General features: G+C 35.4%; 1 long non-coding RNA gene across 1 annotated transcript; it reads left to right on the forward strand.

Annotated features, from left to right (window-relative positions):
- Positions 1-10,826: 10,826 nt before the first annotated feature.
- LOC121739884 lies at positions 10,827-22,283 on the forward strand. The gene is made up of 4 exons (XR_006037504.1): positions 10,827-10,838; positions 11,288-11,292; positions 21,563-21,568; positions 22,210-22,283. It is a non-coding gene; the product is annotated as an uncharacterized LOC121739884 (long non-coding RNA).
- The last annotated feature ends 2,158 nt before the right edge of the window (positions 22,284-24,441 follow it).

Consider the following 24,441-nt stretch of genomic DNA (forward strand, 5'->3'; position numbering starts at 1 on the left):
TTTAAAAAACGTTTTAAACAGAATATAATATAAAAGATACTAGCTACTCTAGGTATGAATATAAGGTAAGAATAAGAAAAAAGATAGAGACGGTGTTCACACTAATGTATCTCCACGCCTATTACCTTTTTCATGCTTAAACAGCTGAAGTCATTTTGATTGCTATGGAGATATTTCGCGTCCCGGGAATTGACAAGGATTGTTTTATCTATCACCGAAAAAGGTACGGTCCTGATAATAAAATGCATGAATGAACACTCTGGCAACATCTAGGGCGGAACTTGGAAATATTTTGTAGGTCCCTAACCCTATCCATTGATCCAATTTTGAAACTGATAGCAGATAGCTACAATTTTTCACTAACACATTTAGCATCCTCGCTTTATCTTGTAGCAGAGTGGAGGATCGTTCCAATGGCGGCCATTTCTCACTTTTTCGCATGTATGCACCGATGTGAAGACAATAATTTATCTCCAGATAGCCTGAGTATATAAATCACGTCGGGTTTTTCACGCGCGACTTAGATAGGCCAGCGAACATACGGGTTGATATTTTGATAACATGTAATTGCTTTTACGATATTTTTCTTGTGTTTACTTACCAGTATAGAGGGGTTTTATTGTATTATAATTTGTTTGTGCGAAAATGGAACATGAATGGCCAAATTGACATGACAAATAGATAAAAATGAACAATGGGTATAATTAAGATATTATTCACGTTGGAACTATTATCAGCTGTTCCTATTTAGAAACCGTAAGTGCTCGCTCGAAAAAAAATACATTTTTTTTGTCAGGAACGAGTTTTTACAGGATTATCAATACAACTTACCACCGTACTCAGAGATATTTAATTATAATTAACCTTCAATTTAATGAAGAGTTTGACAGATAATATTGTATGGGGCTTATGTCAAAATTTTGAATTAATTACATTTAAGTAATTAATGTTCCACTCTGATTGCGGCAGTTAGTATTATAAGATAAATACCATCCATACTTCCATACTAATATTAGAAATGGGAAAGTGTGTCTGTCTGACTGTCTGTTACCTCTTCACGCCCAAACCACTGCACCGATTTGGATGAAATTTTGCATGGAGATACTTTGAGTCCCGAGAAAGGACATAGGATACTTTTTCCCAGAAAAATGTACGGTTCCCGCGCGATAAACGAGTTTTGGTGCAACGGAGTTGCGGGCGTCATCTAGTTTATAATAATTTATCTTTGGGATCAATAGGTAATTATTTTAATACTAGGTATCTCTGTGCTATAATGATTTAGTAGGAAGATTAAGTTATACAATCCTGAAATTGCAGTCTAAGCGCATCGCTACAGGATTTACTGAATGTATAATCGAGTGCGGGGATCTAAATTGACATATCAGTACATGTTCCTGATATCAGATTCAAAGTGAATACTCAATAACGCTTCCTATGGTGATAGGGCCATCGCCCACTGCGACTTTTAGAACGCGTGCCCATTGCGACTTTTTGTAGCGATGCAGTCGCGATACTGTCGCATATTTGCATCGATACAGTCGCGATGCAGTCGCTAGGTGTGTGTTTGGTATGGAGTTGCAAATGCGACTGACGCGCGTTAGTAGTGATGCAGTCGCGATACTGTCGCATATTTGCATCGATACAGTCGCGATGCAGTCGCTAGGTGTGTGTTTGGTATGGAGTCGCAAATGTGACTGACGCGCGTTAGTAGTGATGCAGTCGCGATACTGTCGCATATTTGCATCGATACAGTCGCGATGCAGTCGCTAGGTGTGTGTTTGGTATGGAGTTGCAAATGCGACTGACGCGCGTTAGTAGTGATGCAGTCACGATACTGTCGCATATTTGCATCGATACAGTCGCGATGCAGTCGCTAGGTGTGTGTTTGGTATGGAGTTGCAAATGCGACTGACGCGCGTTAGTAGTGATGCAGTCGCGATACTGTCGCATATTTGCATCGATACAGTCGCGATGCAGTCGCTAGGTGTGTGTTTGGTATGGAGTCGCAAATGCGACTGACGCGCGTTAGTAGTGATGCAGTCGCGATACTGTCGCATATTTGCATCGATACAGTCGCGATGCAGTCGCTAGGTGTGTGTTTGGTATGGAGTTGCAAATGCGACTGACGCGCGTTAGTAGTGATGCAGTCACGATACTGTCGCATATTTGCATCGATACAGTCGCGATGCAGTCGCTAGGTGTGTGTTTGGTATGGAGTTGCAAATGCGACTGACGCGCGTTAGTATTGATGCAGTCACGATACTGTCGCATATTTGCATCGATACAGTCGCGATGCAGTCGCTAGGTGTGTGTTTGGTATGGAGTTGCAAATGCGACTGACGCGCGTTAGTAGTGATGCAGTCGCGATACTGTCGCATATTTGCATCGATACAGTCGCGATGCAGTCGCTAGGTGTGTGTTTGGTATGGAGTCGCAAATGCGACTGACGCGCGTTAGTAGTGATGCAGTCGCGATACTGTCGCATATTTGCATCGATACAGTCGCGATGCAGTCGCTAGGTGTGTGTTTGGTATGGAGTTGCAAATGCGACTGACGCGCGTTAGTAGTGATGCAGTCACGATACTGTCGCATATTTGCATCGATACAGTCGCGATGCAGTCGCTAGGTGTGTGTTTGGTATGGAGTTGCAAATGCGACTGACGCGCGTTAGTATTGATGCAGTCGTGCGCTTCTAGTCGCGCGACTGCATCGCTACTAAAAGTCGCAGTTGGCGAAGGCCCTTATACTTTTATAATATTCAGGACTTGGTTTCTATAGGTTTGATTGCATAAAGTGCATAAAATGCAATCTTATACCGGTTCTTCTAGTTCTCAAACTGGTGGTAGGTCAACAGCAACAAAAAAAAATGACTTTTATATAATTATAACAATTTAATTTATTGATTTAATTTACTGGCACAGAGGTAAAGTTGTCTAGTGAGCTGAGAGCTTGGCTCTCGACTCGAGATTCAGATTCACAACAAAAAATGTCAATTCTAAGTTTGATAAACAGAATGCAAATTCATCAGATAAACATAATATAAAAGTTAGTTCTGCAACTGATTTCAATTCTGCAGTTGTTATGGAGAGTACAGGAACATACATAATTTTATGTATTGCAAACACACATGGGCAGAAAAAAATCTTAGCTTTTGCTTTCTATGAAACAGTTTACCGTCACCGAACCCAAAGGAAATATATTTTACGCACAATATCGACCTGTATGTTTTCGCGCGGCCGCAGAGCTTTGCTTACCACCTGACACTCGGACTGGGTACAAAAAAGGCAGCGGGCATCGGATCATGACGGCTCGAGCCACATAACTATATCTATGTTGGCTTTATTTATATCTAACACCTGAGTACTTTTTTGCTACGTAGCTTTATGTTTTTCAACTGTAAAATTATGTAATGTGGTGTAATTGGACGAAATCGAATATGAATAATTTTTGGCTCCATTTTAGTATGATAGTATAGGTACGTGATTCTCCTTTATAAGCACATGACATAGTATTTAGTCATAATCTGGGTGCACGGTCGTGCACCCGCCGCGACGTGCCAAGGGGAGTATAATTACACTACCTTTTCTTAATGTGTTTCATCGTTTTTTTGAACCCTCATAGAGTTGGTTTCCGATGTACCAGATAGTTTATATCCTCAGGATTTGATGTCTATAAAAGACTAATTAAACATACAAACTGTCAATTGAATATGAAATGATATTTATTTATTTGGATAAAATATGGTTGCTAGAGATGTTACATTTCGGTAGATCGCATATTTTGTCGTAGTTGACGACGTCCAAATAATATTATAATCACAATTAAGTATAATAACTAAGTAGTAAAGTTATTGACACATTTTTTACCTGGAAATTTATAAGTAAGTAATTATATCATTCATTAGTCATAAATCATAATAATTATTAGTAAAAGTTGTAATTTCTAATTTCTTGTTACAAGTCAAAATTAAGTTAAAAAAAAAAATAATGTCAAAATATTCTAAATGTCAAAATTATTTAAATAAGACTGCGAATTGTCAATATAACCTTAAAACTAAGCAACTAACAATTATTTATAATTAGAAAAAAAAAAACATTCTACTATACAATAATCTAGATAATTTTATATGTCAATTTCATTAGTCATCACAAGGTAATATTAATTCCAATGGTCAAATACAATATTATGTCAAGATACAATAAGCAAACTATAATGTCAAAGAAATTCAATTAAACATGGCTTTAAATGTCATAAAATAAAATTTAATTAGTCACAGTATACTTTATTAATTAATTATTATTAAGAAATTCTTTGATGTCATAATATGCCTTCTGTATTAGTATTTTCTTTAATTCCCTTATTGAACGAGTTGTTGTCATTGATTTTATATGTGCGGGTATCTTAATATAAATCTTTACACACATTGCATAAGCATTATTTAAGAAAATATTTGTCTTTGGTTTTTTATCTATAATTAACTTATTCGAGTTTCTAAAAAATTTTGTGGGTACTTGATCTATTAATTGTGTAAAGACATGTTTATTGTTACTTACAAATTTAAATATTTCTAATATATACATACTTGGTAACGTCAATATATTATATTTTTTGAACAAAGGCCTGCACGATTCATATGGTGGAACCCTTGCTATGGCTCGGAGACATTTTTTTTGGACTATAAATGCCTTATTTATTTGGGTTGAATTTCCCCAAATTACTAGTCCATAGCGCAGGATAGATGAAACGTATCCGTGATAGGCCATAATTGCAGTTTGATCACTTACTGTCCACGCAAGTCTTCTCAAGACATACACGAATCTGTTTACTTTAGAACAGACTTTGTTTATTTGTGCATGCCAGTTGCAATATTTGTCCATTTGTATACCTAAAAATACGTTCTCATTTACTTGTTGTATAATTTCATTTTTATATTGCAATTTTAGTTGTAATGGTTTTTTATTATAGTTTGTAAATTGTATGTATTTTGTTTTGTTAATATTAATTTTTAAATTATTTGATGTCAGCCATTGAATTATAAGATTAAGTACTAAATTAATGTCATTTTCGATTTTGTTCACGTCTGTTTTATTATTGAATGTAAATAGCAAAGTTATGCCGTCAGCAAATAATGTTAATTTATAGTTAGTCATAATGGGAATGTCATTAATATAAAACAGGAATAATAAAGGACCTAAAACTGAGCCTTGTGGGACTCCAAATTCATTTAGTAGACTTCTAGATTTACTATTTACTGATTCCTTGTTTAAGTTGATATATTCTATGACTGTGTATTGCATCCTATCCTTTAGAAATGATTTAATCCATTCAAGAGCCGGTCCTCTAATACCCATTTTGCTAAGTTTGTCTAGTAATATTTTGTGAGAAACAAAGTCAAATGCTTTAGTCATATCTATAAACATAACTATACAATGATCTTTATTATCCACACAGTTAATAATTTGATTTGTAATATTAAAGCAAGCTTGTTGTGTCGATTTATTCTTCTGGAATCCGTATTGTTCGTTTTTAAGTAACTTGAATTTGTTTATAAAGGAAGTTAATCTCTTGTGCATAGCCTTTTCAAATATTTTAGACAAAATGGGGACTAAGGTAATTGGTCTATAATTGTTCATTTGTCTACGATCACCTTTTTTATGCAGAGACTTAATAATCGACGTTTTTAATTTGTTAGGAAAAACGCCGTCAGTAAACGATTTGTTTATAAGAGCTGCCAAAACTGGAGCTATTATATTTTTGCATTCTTTGATTATTTTCGTAGAGACTTCATCATAGCCAACTGTGCTAGTATTTTTCAGAGAAGTGATGATTTGTTTGATTTCATCACTCGTACATGGACTTAAGAAAATGCTCGTAGCATTTTCAACAATATTGCTTGTTTCCTTATAATCCGAGCTCGAAATATTAACATTGGTATTTTTTATAAAATAATCGTTAAATGCATTTGCAATCCCTAATGGCGTGTCAACTTTATTATTATTTAAATTAATTATTTCTGCTATATATTTTTTTTCATCATTCTTGTTCGAGATATTTTTCACAATGTTCCAGGAAGCTTTGCACTTATTTTTGGCTGTTGCTACGTATTTAGTGTGAGACTTTATTTGGGCATATCTGAAGCATTTTCTTAATGTTCTGCTATACTTTTTGTATTTATATTTTGTATTTTTGTTTTTGTCTCGATAGGCACTAAATTGTAATTTGCGTTTAGTTTTACAGCTTATTTTTAAGCCCTTTGTAATCCAGTTTGGCGTTTTGTGTTTCTTAGAAACCTTTATACGCATCACGGGAAAACAGAGTTTATATAATAGTAGAAACATGTCATAGAAATTATTAAAAGCGTCATTAAAATCATGTAAATTATAACATTCGTTAAAAGAAATGCTTGCTAAATAGTTCTTAAATTTTTTTATATTATCTTTATTATAAGCTCTTTTGTAAATATATTGGCATGTATGTATGTTGTTTTTATATTCTTCTACTGGTATCGAGATAAGTTGTGCAGTGTTATGGTCAGATAGACCTAAGTGTAAGAGTTCACTATTAGCATTTGTCAAATTACTTATTATATTGTCTATACATGTCATCTGCCTTGTAGGTTGATTAAAGTGTATTTTTAAATTATAATTAGATGTAATGTCACGTAAGTTACCCGATTCTTTTGTTTTTTTTAATAGATTTATATTAAAGTCTCCTGCAATTACAATACTTTTATTTGTTTTTTTTATTAAATTATGCAATAACGTGTCGAGCTTTTCAAAAAATGTATTGACTACTGACGTTGGGGTTCTGTATATATAGCTCTAATACTTTAGATTTTATTGATATCTAAAATACACCGTTTTTCGTCACTGATGTATTGACTCACTGATGATCATCAAAATGTTTGGCTACTTCCTGAAGTGCAAGAAAGCTGAAATTTGGTATGTTATCTAAGTTTAGTATACAACCAACAAAAAATCATAAACTTATAACTTTCGCCCTCCATCTCCTAGGGGTGGGGTGGAGGTTTATATGAGACTTTCACCAATTTAATGAATTAGGACCTAAGAGTTTACACAGCACTATAGACATAAACTAAAAAAACCTTTCAATAAGTACATATCGTCTGCTTACTGGTCAAACATGATAAGTGGACATTTTGCCAAAATGAGATATTGAGGTTTGAAAGTTCAGATTGATTTTTAGTATAATTTAATTTTAATATATATATTTCTTAAATGTCAATTAATAGATAAAATATTCAACTTTCTTTGTGTGTGTCTGAAGTAAGAGTACTTTTAAAAAATGTTGTTAAAACTTAATATTAAATGACCAAGGGCATGCACTTAACTGATTTTACCTATAATTGAAAAAAATAGAAATAAAACCTTTATTTGCCACTAAATTTAAGTAATTTTAATGAAAATGTGAAGTTATTGGTAATATTCGAATATTAACTATTAAAATAATGTGCATATAGAATGAATTTAGGGAATAATCGAAGAAAGCTCTGTATTTACTTGATTTTACCTGTAAGATTTAAAAGAAACTATGTACTTATTATAAAATTATTCATACAGTTAAGTTTAAATCCTTTAAAGTGTTTGTGAAATAAAAAAAACAACTTCCAAGTATCTGAATAGGCAACATTTATTACCGTGTCGATATCAAAACTAAAAAGGTAAGTAATAATGGTAAGTAGGTACAAAATTATGACTTTTTTATTCTTCTGCAGACTCTTCATCAACTGCGGGTTCTGGCAGTCTCTCAGGCCTATCAATATCAGATAGAGATGAAAACCAACCATGGTATTCTTCGGGGATAACACCTTTCTGACACAACGTCATGAGGTCGCTTTTCTTCTGTTTAGTTAATGGCAAGGTCTTAAAATAAAGCTGTTTATGCTGTACTTGGGGTGGGAATTCATGCAATTGTTCATTGTTTTTACGCCTTTTTGGTCTGTTACTTGACTTGTTTGCAACCTGTGCATTGCCTGAAACATCTATAAAAAGAAATTCGTCTGACATGTCGAAAAAAATACTTTTGAAGGTTCTGCCTTCAGGTATCTCATCTTCTTTATTTTTAGCCACTTGACCTGTTGTCCATTACAGTCTTTCGACTTATTGTTAATCGTATCTTCAGCAAATTTTTTGAGGTCATAAAAATCGTTGTATTTTAACTCTTTCGTTTGATACGGTAATTTTGTGTACTTAACGCCATCAACATTAACTGTCTTAGTAGCTCGAGCTCGTTTAAAAATGGAAATGAAATCAGGCATGCAGAAAATTTTTACGTTCTTTTTGGCAGTCTCGATACTACTGTGCATGCTATCTACTTCCATGTAACTATGACCGGATTCTAAAAACTTGTGATCAATTTGTTTCAAGTGTTCTACGAGTATGTTCTGAACGGCGAAAAGCAATAAAATTTATTTCTATTCTGCCCTCCGCATATGTCAGAGTAAAAGCATACTTCAGATACCTCATGTGGCACTTGTTTTGACAAGAAGTGATACAATATACTCCCGATTTCAGAGCTTCCACGTTTACCATTTATTTCAGACCAAGTAAAGCAATAGGCGTTATTCGGTAGAGCAGCTTCATACATACACAAGTTGTAGACGCACAACTTTCCGCTGTAGTACAACTGGCCCACTAGGCCGCTTGGAATCTGTAATACTGCTTGAAGATCAAAGGTAAGACAGTTAAAACCTACATTTATTGTAAAATGTTGCCGAGACGACTACATCAGGAAACCCTATAAAAAAGATAATAATATTATCTTTTTCACAGGGTTTCCTGATGTGGAAGAAGCTTAGCTCTACATGAGATCTCATATTATGAGATCTCATGTAGAGCTAAGCTTCTGAATCTACACGCCCTAACTCTACTGACTCTAACTGAAACAAATTCTACATAATATCAGTAAATATGTATGTATGGAATATGTATGGCTGTTTCGTTTATGATTTCTGTATTTATTAAGTTTCTGATCTGAAGTTACTAACTTCAGACCAGAAACTAAATATTCGTATCAACTCCGCGACGGTAGCGAATCGGCGAAGCCATACATATTTACTGGTACGTAGAATTTGTTTATGTTAGGGTCAGTAGAGTTAGGCTGTGTAGATTCAGAAGCTTGGCTCTACGCTTTCAGCGCTGCGACTTTCACAGCGAACTAATATAACAGTGGACCCATACACCCCCTAAACTAAAGTATTATTTATCATTTATTTTTGTTACACCATGTATGTGTGTAATGAAACAAGTTTAAAAAAAACCTAAAGTTGGTTGACGCAAGATATAAATAATTTCATCACTTTTCATGTGGGAAGCGGGGTAATGTAATCAGTAATCACTTTTCACCCCCCGACGAAAACAGAGGAAAAAGTTTGACGCAGGTATCTGTCGGTATGTCTGTGTTTTTAATAGCATGGTAGCATCCAAATGTATGAAGCGATTTCCAGCTATTTTTGTGCTTGCAAACTTTTAGGATCGTATTCGCTTTCATCATCATCGGCCTAATCTTTGTTGTAAATTTTTGCTGGGCCGGGTTTTTTTTTAAATTACCTGATTTTTCTTTATTTCCTCTAGAGTTCTATAGAAATATTTTCTCGGCAACGTATTTAATAATGCCTGATTTAAAAAATATATAAATGGAACCACGCGGTAGGTAATTAAAAAGCTTAGTAATCTTTTTGCGGTTTACATACACAGCTATAATGCGGAACGACCCCCAAACTCGTTGTGGTGTCCCACACAATGAATTACAATTCCCCCAACTTGTAAGTTTTACGACCTCAAAATTCCAAGTGCTTTTTCTCTCTGCGTGAATATTTGATGAGATTTCAGGTAAAGTTTAAAAAGTTCAATATTTACTTTTGTATTAGAGAAAAATCGTTCAAATTTGGAGACCTCGTTAAATATTGAAATTAGATTTATTATAAACTAAATGTTGCGGTAGCTAAAAATCTTGTTTTTCTGATTTATATTATGATATTCTGTAATCTTTTCTTAAATTCGAAGCATGTTTTTATTTATTTACTTAAGTACCTAAATCTTTTATGATGGTTAAGACCTACTATTATTCGTAGCTTAAGACTAAACTTTAAAATATATTTCCTTTGTCTTACCTATTGACCTAGACCAATAAGTACAGTGGATAGAATTCTTTCAGGATCAAACCTGGCTATAACATGATTATACAAACTACTCGATACTACAATTATTTATCTGCGACTTCTGAGGTCTGGGATTGGATATTGTCATAATATCAGGCCAATGAAGTTACGGGCAACATCAAGTCTAATATAACGAACTTTTACTGTTCAAACGTTATAAAAATCCCCCACCATTGTGATGTCTTAACAGACCATCATTCGGCCATATTTCTCATAATTACAAGCTAAAGGCAGTCAAGGAAAAGGCGATAAAGTCGTAACACTCAATTTAGCCGATACCTCATTGTTTAAGCCATAAAACATAAGGCGGGAGTGAAGCGGTCTTTAACCACAATATAAGTGATATACAGTATATAATTATTACAATAGACGGTTCGCAACGAGCGCAATCGAGCGAGTCGCACACAAAGGCGTGATAATACTTGGCTTAAGGTAGTCGAATAACAAAGTTGTATACCGTGTGTAGAATTTTTTGTCTAAGGGAGTTTGCTTTCAGAAATACAGCTGAATGACTTTTTAGGGTTCTGTACCCAAAGGGTGAAAACGGGACCCTGTTACTGAGACTTCGATGTCTGTCCGTCTGTCCGTTTGTCTATCTGTCTCCAGGCTGTATCTCAAAAACCTCTTTATCTAGACTTCTGAAAATTTCACAGATTGTGTATTTCTGTTGCCGCTATAACAACAAATAAAAATAAAACAAAATTAATATTTAAGGGTCCCATACAAAAATGTGTTTTTTTTGCCCATTTTTGCTCGTAATTAATAATGATGATCTCTTGGCATACCTGACTCAACGTTGGGCTCAGGCAAATGAGTCGAAGGGAGAGGCATTGGCTGTTAGTTTGAACATTGCGAAGGCCTTTGATCGGGTTTGGCATAAAACGCTGCTATCAAAGCTTCCATCATACGGGCTGCCCGAGAAATTATGTAAGTGGGTCACTAGTTTCTTAGCAGACAGAAGCATAAAGGTCGTAGTTGACGGCGAATGCTCGGAAACTCTGTTAATGCTGGTGTCTCTCAGGGCTGTGTGCTATCGCCTACTCTATTCATTCTGCATATCAATGACATGTTACAAACCAACGGCATTCATTGCTATGCGGATGATAGTACAGGTGATGCTGTATATACCGGCTCCCCTAATATTTCTCGGCAAAATATCACTGAGAGTCGAAACGAACTTGTGTCTAAGGTGGAGAACTCATTGGAGAAGGTCTCTGAATGGGGTAGACGTAACTTAGTCCAATTCAACCCCACCAAGACACAAGTCTGCGCGTTCACCACTAAAAAGTCACCAATGGTCGTTTATCCTCGTTTCGAGTGCACATCTTTAACCATCTCCCCTAGCATTGAGATACTTGGCGTCAACATATTGAGCGAAGTCCAGTTCCGATATCATCTAGAGGGTAAGGCCAAATTAGCCTCGAAGAAGCTTGGTGTTCTTAACAGAGCGAGACAGTACTTCAGCCCGGACCAACGCCTACAACTCTACAAGGCGCAGGTTCGGCCTCATATGGAATATTGTTCGGCCTCATATGGAATATGGAGTATTCATCTCTGGGCAGGGGCGCCAAAATACCAAATGCTCCCTCTGGATCGTATCCAACGAATGGCTGCTCGAATTGTTGACTGCCATAATGTTTCAAACAGCTTGGACCCCCTGGAATTACGCCGAGATGTAGCTTTACTCTGCATCCTCTATCGGTTGTATCACGGAGAGTGCTCTGAGGAATTGTTCGGAATCATACCACCTGCAACTTTTCGCTATCGTCCCACGCGAAAAACATACCATCCTCATCACCTTGATGAGTGGCAGTCTTCCACAGTGCGTTTTTCGCGTAACATTCTGCCGCGCACTGTAAAACTCTGGAATGAACTGTCACCAGCAGTATTTCCGGACCGATACGACCTGCAAACCTTCAAGAAAAGAGCGTATTCCCTCTTAAAAGGCCGGCAACGTACCTGCAGCTCTTCTGATGTTGCGAGTGTCCATGGGCGACGGTAGTTGCTTACCATCAGGTGACCCGTTTGCTCGTTTGCCCCCTTATTTAATATAAGAAAAAGACACTTAACATTTTTACGAAGTCATTAGTGTACTTTAATATTTAATAATAATATAAATTTTTAAAAAATATTTAAGGGCAGCTCCCATACAAATAACACAATTTTGACCTATTTTTTCTCTTTAGCGGTACGGAACCCTTATTTAACAGCCTATGCTGTCCCATTGCTAGCTCCCCATACCTTCATTGTCTGTCGTTTTACGCCATCCTAGGCCAGCCTGGCTTGTATGCATTTGGCCAACGAATGCATATCATACTGTGACGGACTCTATATTTATAATATTATTAATTATGATAGAGTCACTCTCTGTGTGATGTGTGATGCTGTGATATTATGTGATGTGAGTGACTCTACCGTATTAAATTTATACTACAGCGAGAGTTAAGCGGTCTTTAACTGCGCGGATCATAGACCAATGTAATTGAAAAGGGGTTGGAAAATTATGTTTGCGACCTCAGCGTTTTGGATGTCGCTGCCTCATTTATACGATTTGCCCAATATATTTGGGCCTAATGGATTTATGGCTATCTCATTTCACTTGTTAAGGATGACAGAGATGGAATGATCTCTGCTGAACATTTTTCACCTTCAACGTTCTCTTTTTAAAATCGCGACATTTTAATGGACTAAAAATGAAAAAAAATATATAAAGAGATAATTCACTGGAAAATCTATTTAAACACAAATTCATATAATATAGTAACCATACGTTTTACGTATTTGAAAATAGTATTATTTTCTGCTCCCATACTTATATTCTTCTATGTATCTTCATACTTACTTTATAATAATCCAAATCATTTTATACAGCACTTTAGATGAGAATAGACTGTAGCAGATAGACATACTTTTTGTCCTGTTAATTCATACATGGATGATATTGTAATCATCGATCTACTTTGGTTAAGAAATAAGATTTTTTAACTAACAAAGCAGGGACTAAGCCACCACTCATCAGCAAAGATAAATGGCTTTTAGATAATTGACATTCCTTGATAAAGCCTTGGATATAATTACCACAATATTATATATAACGAACCAGTAGGCCAACTTATGCCCAGTTTATGTGTTTTTTTAAACCGGAGTTTATCTTTTCACTATTGCTTTTGATTGGCTAGCGTCAAAAAATTAACCAATCAACAACGCTTGTGAAAAGATAAACTCCTGATAAAACACATTAGAAACCGGGCATTACAGTGTTCTCAAAATTTGTACGTTTGACGTAGCATGTCACGACCGGTGCATGCCGTGCATTGCTGAGCCGTTCATAGCTCATGCTTGCAGCATTACCACTTGGCCGTGGTACAACGCGCCGATTTGTCACCTCGTTGGAAGTCGGTCTACTGATTCGTTCTGTCTTTTGTGTAATTACACTGCACTTAGTAGGTATTAATCAACTAAGATATTTACTACTTAATCTTAATTAACAAGCTTGTACAAGCTGACCAGTATTATAGCTAAATTGAAAATATTTTTTACTATATTTTGTTGCGATGGTGATTGAAAATTGGGTGTTAAAAATAGGACATTAAAATGCTGTCAAAGTAATCAAAATTAGAATTTTTTGCATGACCATGCCACAATAGACATAACTACCAGTAGTTCGACTGCAAAGAAACGGACAGGTTTCAATATCTGTCAAATTCGTCGGATTTCACTAGGATTATGAACGGAATGTGCCTCGCGCTGGCTGATATAATTTATTTTTAAATATTAAAAACAAATATTTCAAAATTGGATTCTGACAATTTTAATCGCATGTGCCAAAACACAAACAACAATACGACCAAAGAGGAACACGTCCATCGAATATGTCATAGTTTTAAATTCGTAGGTAACAAGTTAACAACCCTAGCGACGATTTTCGTCATAATACGTCAAATTTAAAAATTTCAACATCAGTTCTAAGCCGGCATACTCTATAGTTCTGTCTAATCTGACCATGCCATACAAACAGTACAGATTGTATATCTAGCTTTTATTATTTAAAATAATGACGACCGGTCCACTGATCAGCGATCAGTAATTAATCCTTTATTTATTTCAGAAAATGTGAACCATTTGTTAACTTTACTAACCTTATATACATCTCTGATAAAAATAACTCCTTTCGTTTGATTTAACACTCATAAAATTATGTTTAAATTCTGCTTATTATTTTAGGTCGATATAGACCTTTGAAAATAAACTTTACAAAATGAGGTACCCAATCGGCCAATAATACTGTTTTTCGGAGCATTCAAAATGAGGTTGAAAAAAGATTTTCGCGAAGAATTCCGCTTAATCAACCCCAATCAGGCGATCGGATGGAAGCCCGTGATTGTTGACTTCGGAACCGACTTGAAAATTAAAGAAAGGAATTTGAATGGAATGGACGAAGTTTTGGAGGACTCTTGCAGAAATTTTGTGAGGGTATATTAATCATATTTTGATATTGGCATACTTGACGTGATTTGGAATTTGGAAATATACCAATTTTTTAAATTGTTGTAAATTTCAATATTTGAATATTGGAGCTGGCTTACTTGAGAGGTCATTCTTTACGTACTTCGATCAAATATAACAGAAATATTTAAACGAAGTTTACGTATAGGAATATATTTTAATAATAAATTGTGACATACGATAACTTCTTTTGAGATAATATCTTATAAGTTGGTTAGTACTTAGTAGGTTACCTGCCTAATGGCCTGTATTCACTTTGATTAGAGATAAGCGCAGGTGATTAGTGTAGGCGATTAGTTATTAGGAGAAAGCCAAAGCCTGTGATAAAAGCAATGCCGTAGCTCAATAAAAAAGCAAAATACATAATTATTAATATGAATAAGATAGGCGCAACGATTGACCCTAAATGTCGGTCTGTAGCTTTCTTGTTATCCGAAACCAGTACTAAAGACAATCCGTTTATAATATCCGTTTTCCAGTGAAAACAAAGCAAAATCAAATATTTTTTTAAGTAGAAATATTGTCATTTTAAAGAACCATCGTTTTAGAAATAAGCCCGGTGAGAAGCCGAATTTTTTTTCTGATAATGCATTGTAATATTATATTAATATAACAATAATTAATTAATTCATGCGCAAGCGTAGCGCAACACTATTCCTAATATTAGGAACTGAGCTAATTCGACAGTGCGGTGAGGGGCGGGAACACCTCATACCCTCGTGAGGCAGATACGCCACGCTACGCTACGCTCGTGAGGCACAGAAAAATAATTTTATTATTTCAGTGCGGTGTGTGGTCTTTCCGCCTCATCATATTTTTATTTATATATTGTAAACAGTTTAAGTAGGTCATCACATCTATAATATATTTGTTCCATTCATACACTTAGTACTTTATGAAATACGAGCTCCGCACCAGAGGGAAATTGCAGCAAATTGTCTCCGCACTGGGCGATAGTTTACGCGTATGGGGTATAAATGCCTCACAACGCAGCGAACGTGTTAATATGTCAAAAACTTGTCAAAAACTGATTGCGGCAGTAAGACACCGGTAGCTACAAAAGTCTAAAACTGCATCGCATACTGTGTTGTGTTTCTCTCAGTGTTCTATTACTGTGTACTAAAACCGCAAACCATTTTAGACCTTACGTTTATTGTGATGTCATGTACCCGCGTGTTATTTCTGTTGTCGCGAGTGCAGAAGCGCGGAACCAGTTCGGCTCATAATAGCATGCATTTGGCCCTCACCACATTGCGGTCGGATACGTTATGATGCACCGGAAAATGTCGTGTGGCCTTCTGTATTTGTTTAGCTACAACATTATTTTATTGCTATAATAATAATCGCTTCTTTTCAGTCACTGTAAAAATAGTTTCACAAGAAAGCTGTGATCTTAAAACAATAATGGTATGTACTATAAAATATGACACAATTAATGTAACATTTAAACGCATGGTTGTGGTATTGCAGAATTTGTAATATAGTATTTATTTTTATATAATTATTGTTACAAATAAGCATTCCTAGAATCTTCCATCCAAAGGACCAACAATTTTTATTAGCTGTACTTATATACGATGATAATACACAGGAAAAAGTCTGAAATAAAATACTATGCTGATTTCTGGCGATATATTAACTGGTAATCTGTGGCTGAGGTGACTGAAGTAAGCGGGATGATTAATGGGGAATGGCAGGCGATAATTTATAGAAGACACTCGCGCTATCAATCACGTGATATATCTAATGCGACACGAACACTCTGGTTATCTTCATCAATACGTTGTGATCAATTGAGCCTTTTGAAAGCTAGTCGAATAACGTAATTTATTTAATTTAATATTTACGTGACATCACTCTGAATCTAATATGGCCGACTATCCAAGATGGCGAAATAATACATTTTCTATGCAGTCTTACAATATGGATATTAAATGAAAGGGCTTTTTTTTTGAGAGTAACTCAAAAGCGAATGTGATTTCATTCTACATTCAACATGGCGGCTCATCCAAGATAGGGGAATAGTTATTTTTTAATGCACTTCTGCAATATGGATATCAAATGAAAAAGTTCATTGAAAGTAACTCGAAAACGAATGTAATGTCATTCTACATTCCATATGGCGGCTCATCCCAGATACGGGAATTGTTATTTTTAATGTACTTCTGCAATATGGGTAAAGGCCTAATGGGTATCAAATGAATTATTGAGAGTAGCTCGAAAACGAACGTAATGTCATTCTATATCCAATATGGCAGCTTAGCCAAGATAGGGGAATAGTTATTTTAAATAGTTAATGGAATCAGGCGTTACTTTGCGGAAATCCATAGCTTAAAATTTAGTTTTTTATTATTTTTAGCAATATTCCGCGAAATAAACTTCCACCTTTAAGTAAATGAGTGAGTGAGTGCATGCGTACAGCACCTCCCTCCTCCCACACTGCCTATGCGTACACTCGCATGCAAGAACCTGCAAACACCACCACCACACAAGCAGTAATGTTGGCAAATCCGTGCAAGGCCCCTCACCACCATACAGGTTGAAAACCTCGACGCGCGTTTCGCCCCAACCACAGAATATATATTAGTAGTACCAACACCAGTGCCCCAACAGCGGAGCATCCTCAGGATGTGGACTCTACGAACAACGTCCGTGAAGTGACTTAACGGACGTTGTTCGTAGAGTCCACTTGAGGGGACTTGCACGGATTTGCCAACATTATTGCTTGTGTTGGCAAATCCGTGGTAAGGTAAGTAAAGGTGGAAGTTTATTTCGCGGAATATTGCTAAAAATAATAAGAAACTATTTTTTTTTAGTTATTTTAAACTAGATGATGCCCGCAACTCCGTTGCGCTTAAACTCGTTTATCGCGCGGGAACCGTACATTTTTCCGGGATAAAAAGTATCCTATGTCCTTTCCCGGGACTCAAAGTATCTCCATACTTTCAGTTCAGCGTTCTGGGCGTGAAAAGGTAACACAGATACAGACATATAGAATTATAGATAGACAGCCACACTTTCACGTTTGTAATAATAGTATGTTTACAATATTAGTATGGATATTTAAAGGGCTCTAAATAAGAGCTGACACATCTCGGGAAATATTCTGAGACGCTTGGAATAACATGTTGCGTAGTTTCCCGCTCACAATCTCCACTTAACACATTAGCAGAATCAGTTGAGTAAACAGAGCGAATGCGGGATGGAGGTTTACTCAGTCGTACCCTTTTTATAGCTGTGTTTACATTATAACTAGCTGGCCCGGCAGGCGTTATTTTGTCATGAGCGTACTTCATAGTTCATAGGCGATAAACCTAGCAGATAATATTATGTTACATGATTAGGTGTGTTCCGAAATTGCTAATGACGTCAACAATCGTAGCCATAATGTTCATATTTTGATCCAAAATATACGCTATGCATTGACGTTCATGTCTTCATTGAGTTATCCTTATAATACGTCCCGATTGCTTCATGTGCACCAGTGCAATTGGCACACCAATACAAAACGCCGTCAAATACATGAGGTCTTAAGCACTGGCCATTATTTTGGAACCTGGTTTTTATGCTTATAAGTTATAACAAAACTATGTCAAACTAATATTTACAAAGTTTACATAAAGATAGCCACAGAATCATTACTTCTACGGTCTACGCGAACTTTCGATATACTTATTCAATATTATATTTTATTTCTTTGTTGAATGATCGTCAATAATTCATAAACAATCAGAATCGAAGAAGAGTCGGACATAGCTTTTCGTTTACTATCTATGCTGGTGCCACAACAGACATAGTACAACCAGTAGTTCGACTGCAAAGAAACGGACAGGTTTCAATATCTGTCAAATTCGTTGGGTTTCACTAGGATTATGAACGGAATGTGCCGCGCTGGCTGATATAATTTATTTTTAAATATTTAAAATAAAGATTTCAAAATTGGATTCTGACAATTTTAATCGCATGTGCCAAAACACAAACAACAATACGACCAAAGAGGAACACGTCCATCGAATATGTCATAGTTTTAAATTCGTAGTTAACAAGTTAACAACCCTAGCGACGATTTTCGTCATAATACGTCAAATTTAAAAATTTCAACATCAGTTCTAAGCCGGCATACTCTATCATTCTGTCTACTCTGCTGGTGCTGCACTCTAGCGTCAAAACATTGCAGGAAATAATAATTATATTGCCGATAGTTGATACAAACAGACGTAGACGAACAAATTGTCATCGTAGCATAATATTATAAGAACCACTATATACGTTTAGGTTCTTACGGAGGTTATGTATGTGCAACATCACTATTAGTAAAATAGAATAATATTTACCGTTTACGGATCTATGAAAATAAATATTGCTTATACATTACAAATTCACTGTAGTGAGCTCGGTACAAAAGATCGTGTTGTTGTAAGAACTTCGAGGTATCGTATACTTATGTTTATTACAACTTTGAATATTACAGTAGCTTACTAGCTTGAAACTACTGTAATAATATTCAAAGTACAAGTACTAAATGTTTATGATCATTAGTGTCCTGATTTGTTATTTTCGTTCCGTTCCGTTCCGTTCTGCGCAAACTTTACGTGCGATTTTTATTGGTCCAGGGGGTGAGCGATTATTATTACTAGCTATTTATATATATAGATGTCGCGCGATGAAGTTTCCGAATTAGAGTCGAATTACGCATCGTGAATCAGGGCCCCGAAACCCGATTCTCATCCTTCGATATTTAGTTATTAATTCCCATACTAAAAATTTATATAAGACTTTGTACCAATTATCATATAACCGTCTGATCACTCATAATCAATAATTCACCATGGCAACATTAGACCAATAACAAAATTGACCGTCAGCGCACATCAGCTGTTCCACATTTTCCTAAATTTTTCAAAATATACTTAAAAATAACATAATATTGTTTGATAGCGCTCTTAAGGTGCTCCCACGCAGCAGTTTTATAACATTAGATAACATTTTTGTCTAACTTTTTATATAAATTATAACAGCCGGGGTAACTTCTCGCCTGGGTTATTCCCGAACCGGTGGTAGGCATCAGGTAGATATTCTGAAAAAAAAATATTCAAAGGTGAATGCCCAAAAATGTATGGACCAAAAACCCGAAATCGATTGAAACCATTTATATGTAGCATAGTAGACTACTTATACTGTATCCCAAATACAATGTCCTTTTTGGATTAAACAATCACCGAGTACTTTAAAAAAGATCGTAACTAATTGACTTTTCTTATAGGAATCTATGGTAGTTAGGACGACGCGATGCTACAAACGATAGTGTGGCGATTAGTACGTAGTAATAACATTTTTAATACAGATGTACAGATGTATTCATGAATTTAATGTTTATATATTTATCACTTTTTTATCTGACAGTATAGAATGTTAGTTTGGTATAGAAAATAATCTGTATACAATATGTACTGTTTTTTTAGGATTATTAAGTACACGATATCGGTTATATGATCGTTTTTGTTTTAAAATAAGGGGGCAAACGAGCAAACGGGTCACCTGTTGGAAAGCAACTATACTGTCGCCCATGGATACTCGCAACATTAGAAGAGCTGCAAGTACGTTGCCACTTGTCGGCCTTTGAAGGTTTGCAGGTCATATTGAAAATATAGTGACAGTTTATTTCAGAGTTTCACAGTGCGCAGCAGAAAGTTACGCAAAAAACGCACTGTGGAAGACAGCCACTCATCAAAGTGATGAGGATGGTATATTTTTTGCGTGGGGCGATGGCGAAAAGTTGCAGGTGGTATGATTCCGAACAAATTCTTAGAGCACTCCCCGTGATACAACCGATAGAGGATGTAGAGTGAAGCCACTTGTGATTTAGTTTATTCTTAAAATATATTATATTTGACATACTTTTTTAGGGTTCCGTACCCAAAGGGTAAAAACGGGACACTATTATTGAGACTTCAATGTCTGTCCGTCTGTCTGTATCCAGGCTCTTACTCAAGAACCGCTATAGCTAGACTTCTGAAATCTTCACAGACTGTGTATATCTGATGCTAATGTAACAACAGATACTAAAAACTAAATTAAATTAAGATTCAAGGGAGGCTCCCATACAAAAAACGTGATTTTTTGCCCTTTTCGGCTCCTAATCTATAATGGCTATATTATGTAGACACATGATTTTTTACGAAATCCTTAATTATGTGTGTACTTTAATATTTAATCGCAAAATTAAAATAAAATAAATAATTAAGGGGGGCTCCCATACAAAAAACACATTTCCCTACTTTCGCTCTATAACGGTACGGAACCCTTCGTGCGCGAGTCCGACTCGCACTTGGCCGATTTTTTTTTCTATTTAATTGTACATTACTGTCTATCAACATCGCTTTCACGAGAAAGATCACAAAAACAAAGGAAATAACTAGTTGATTCGAAGTAGATAGTATACTGTGTATCTCAGATTTATTTTTTCAAATTATCGGTTTCGGTTATGGTTTAGAAAAAAATGAATTGCATATTTTCAATCTACTATTTATGCTCTACTTTGCTGTACATAAATTATTTGAATCGACTATGGGTTTTTTTTGGGCATTGTCCTTTACTCAGAAATAACACAATTTTTATTTTATTTTTATTTTTAACATAAGAGCCGTTTATTTCTTGACATGTTGTAGCGTATGTTACACGCTGTTATAAAATGTTATCGTGTTACACAATGTTTTGTAACGTTATATAACTGCTGTGTGAGAGCACCTTTAAATATGCTTGACCTCATAGACATAATATATACTGTCGTACTTGACCTGTAACTTTTAATCTGTGCTCTTCATACAACAAAAATAACTCATCGAAATTACGCGCTTCTTAATAAATTCGTCAAAGCGTAAGGTTTAGCCGAATTAATTAAATCCCCAATTTCATCCACGTCCAAACCATACTCAAATTATGTTAGAATAATATAAGGTTTCCATCGTTATTAGGTAATATTATTTTAATTAAGACGCCCATTTAAAGTTAATTTGAGCTGATTCATAAATTGAGCAAAACGTAGTCATAATTATATTCCAATACATTAATATGTAATAAATTATAATACGGTGGAGTAAAGTTGGCAACCGTGCAAATGGCTCACTTAGGGGATAATATAGCCGACCCATGAAAATATGGTTTTCAGGTGAGATGCTTTTAAAATGTTTTACGTCGTCCCACTTAATACTATAAAAACAATTTAATAAGATAATAATGCAATTAGCAGTTTTGTTCTTGTGATGTATTTGATCATCCAGCAATTATTTTTTTCGACTCGTCTGGGGACTGGGTGTGATCAGATGAGTCAAAAAAAAGTCAAAGTATAAGCAGTCGTATCGCGATTCGTGACACGATGCGAGGTTGCTAAATAGCGACACAAAACTACTGTCATGCGACGCCGTGTCACTATTTGACATTTTAATATGTCAAATCGGCGTCACCATAGTTTTCGCAACGTCAAGTCGCACATTTCGGTGTTATTTGTCCCTAAGTCTTCTAAGGGTTGATTCAGACCGCAACGCGACGCGTAGACGCATTTCTAAATGTGTATGGTTTTGACAGATTTCAATTGCGTCAGACGTCTTGCGAATCTGTCAAACCCATACTAATTTAGAAATGCATCTACGCGTCGCGTTGCGTTCTGAATCAACCCTTAGAGGGCTTACAGACGAAGGGCACGTGTCGCGAGCACGCGTCGGTGGCTAGTCGGTAATCCGTACGCTGCCGATACAGTGGACGTACGGTGAAAAAATTATCCGTTAGATGCGAGACGTCCGTTGCGTACGATACCGACCTGTGGACGCTTACCTTTAGGCGGTACGACACAACTGCAAGCGTGAAAAACTGTCGACACGTGCCGTTGCTGCCGTCGACTGCCGCCGACGCGTGCCGCCGACACGAGCCGATCGTCTGTAAGTGCTCTAAGAGAATTAACGTTGGTTTTGTTTGACGCAAGTTTAAGTTTAAATTTAGTTTGTTATTATTTTTAGCAATATTCTAAAAATAATAACAAACTAAATTTAAACTATGGATTTCCGCAAAGTAACGCCTGATTCCATTAACTAGCAAGTTTAAGTAAAAATGCTTAAAGGCGTTAACGTTAAATTAAGCCATCAGCACCGGTGGTGAGATGGGGTAAGTCAGGGTAAGACGGGGTAAGACGGGGCTGGGGAAGACGGCCGTTAATCAAAGAGTGCCGTCGCTTGACATCGAGCCATCGATCGCGGCCCTCTGAACCCTAAAATATACTTTTACAACTTACAACCTTTTTTACATTTAATATTTTTCTGCAGATTTTAGACGTCATAATTGCGTCATAAAGTATTAGTTACAACTTACAATGATTTAAAACATAATATATTATTATAAGCATAGCAATTTACTAAGTGTCCATGATTCATATTTTAATTAAAGGGAAATTTAATCAAAAATTAAGTAAGTACCTAATTTTATTACATAATATGCATGATGACTATTTTTTTTTCTTATCGGTAATTGAAAGACACTTAAAAAATAGAGACATCGTTGAAAGAATGACTCTGATAGCCTAAAAATTTACCAAGATATGACAATTCCAATATCTCATAAAAAAGACCTGCCCAAAACGCTCCATCAGTCTTTCGTAGTTTATACGCATCGGGAGACAACTTTGTTCGACAGGTATATTAAATATTGCATTTATGAAAGTGGTTTCATAACAAAAGTTGTTTTTAATTGCATAAATTATCGAATTGTATACAAATATTAAGAAATTTAATAGAAAAAAAATTTGACTTGAATATCCAACTTTGAATGCGCATAATAAAAAAAATACAAATGCTATCAAGCTGAAATTTTGGGAACACTTATTTTTTACCGTGATTTCTTTATTTTATTAAAAAAATTCGCTAATCTTTGACCTTGTCATCATCCCTACTATAATGAGAATCGAGTGCCGAGTACTCTCCGAGTATAGATCATGTCTCACCAGTCATGCTGTATATGAAACCTATTTTCATAATAATATTATCATAGGACAAATTACAAAAACAGAGTAAGTAATTCTTATTTAGATAATATATAATAACACAAAAACAAAATAACTTTATTAAATTAATACAGCTTTATTTACTGTCTGATATATTTAATATTATAGATAGACAGTAAAATGAAGCTTTATTAATTTAACAAACTTATTGAAATTGGCCCTAAAACGTATTCAATCTAAAATCAAACTTTTCTTGAAAATTATAGATTTATAACGCATCGGAAATATCAGTGGTCCTGCTAGGCTGACTTTCCGCTTTTCCGGCCTCTCGAAAAGTAGATTGGAACTTTAAGAGTCCAATTTCAAACTTAATAAATCTAGATAGGATTTATTGAAGATTTCATAAATTTTCTTCCATATCATGGATACTTAAAGTTTTGCTTTTCGTATCTGAGAGATATTTGAGAATCGATATGAAAGAATAGTAGTTTTCTTGAGAGTTAAGACTTCGTTTCCATGCTTGTCTTTATTAAATACTTACCATGCTTTATGTACCTAATGACAAAACATACTTACATATACCTTTATAAAATTGTATTATTCATTATTATAATATACTTACAATATTTCGAAAAACAAAAAGCAGGACCTCGAGTCACGGTACAGGAAACACTAAGACTGAAACTTCCAGAAAAATGTCTGAAACTCTCGTTTCAACTGTCAAAAAGTCGGCTTCCTTTTATAAATGAAGATTACATTTTAGAGG

This window comes from Aricia agestis, chromosome 2 (assembly GCF_905147365.1).
Source record: "Aricia agestis chromosome 2, ilAriAges1.1, whole genome shotgun sequence".
Taxonomy (NCBI): domain Eukaryota; kingdom Metazoa; phylum Arthropoda; class Insecta; order Lepidoptera; family Lycaenidae; genus Aricia; species Aricia agestis.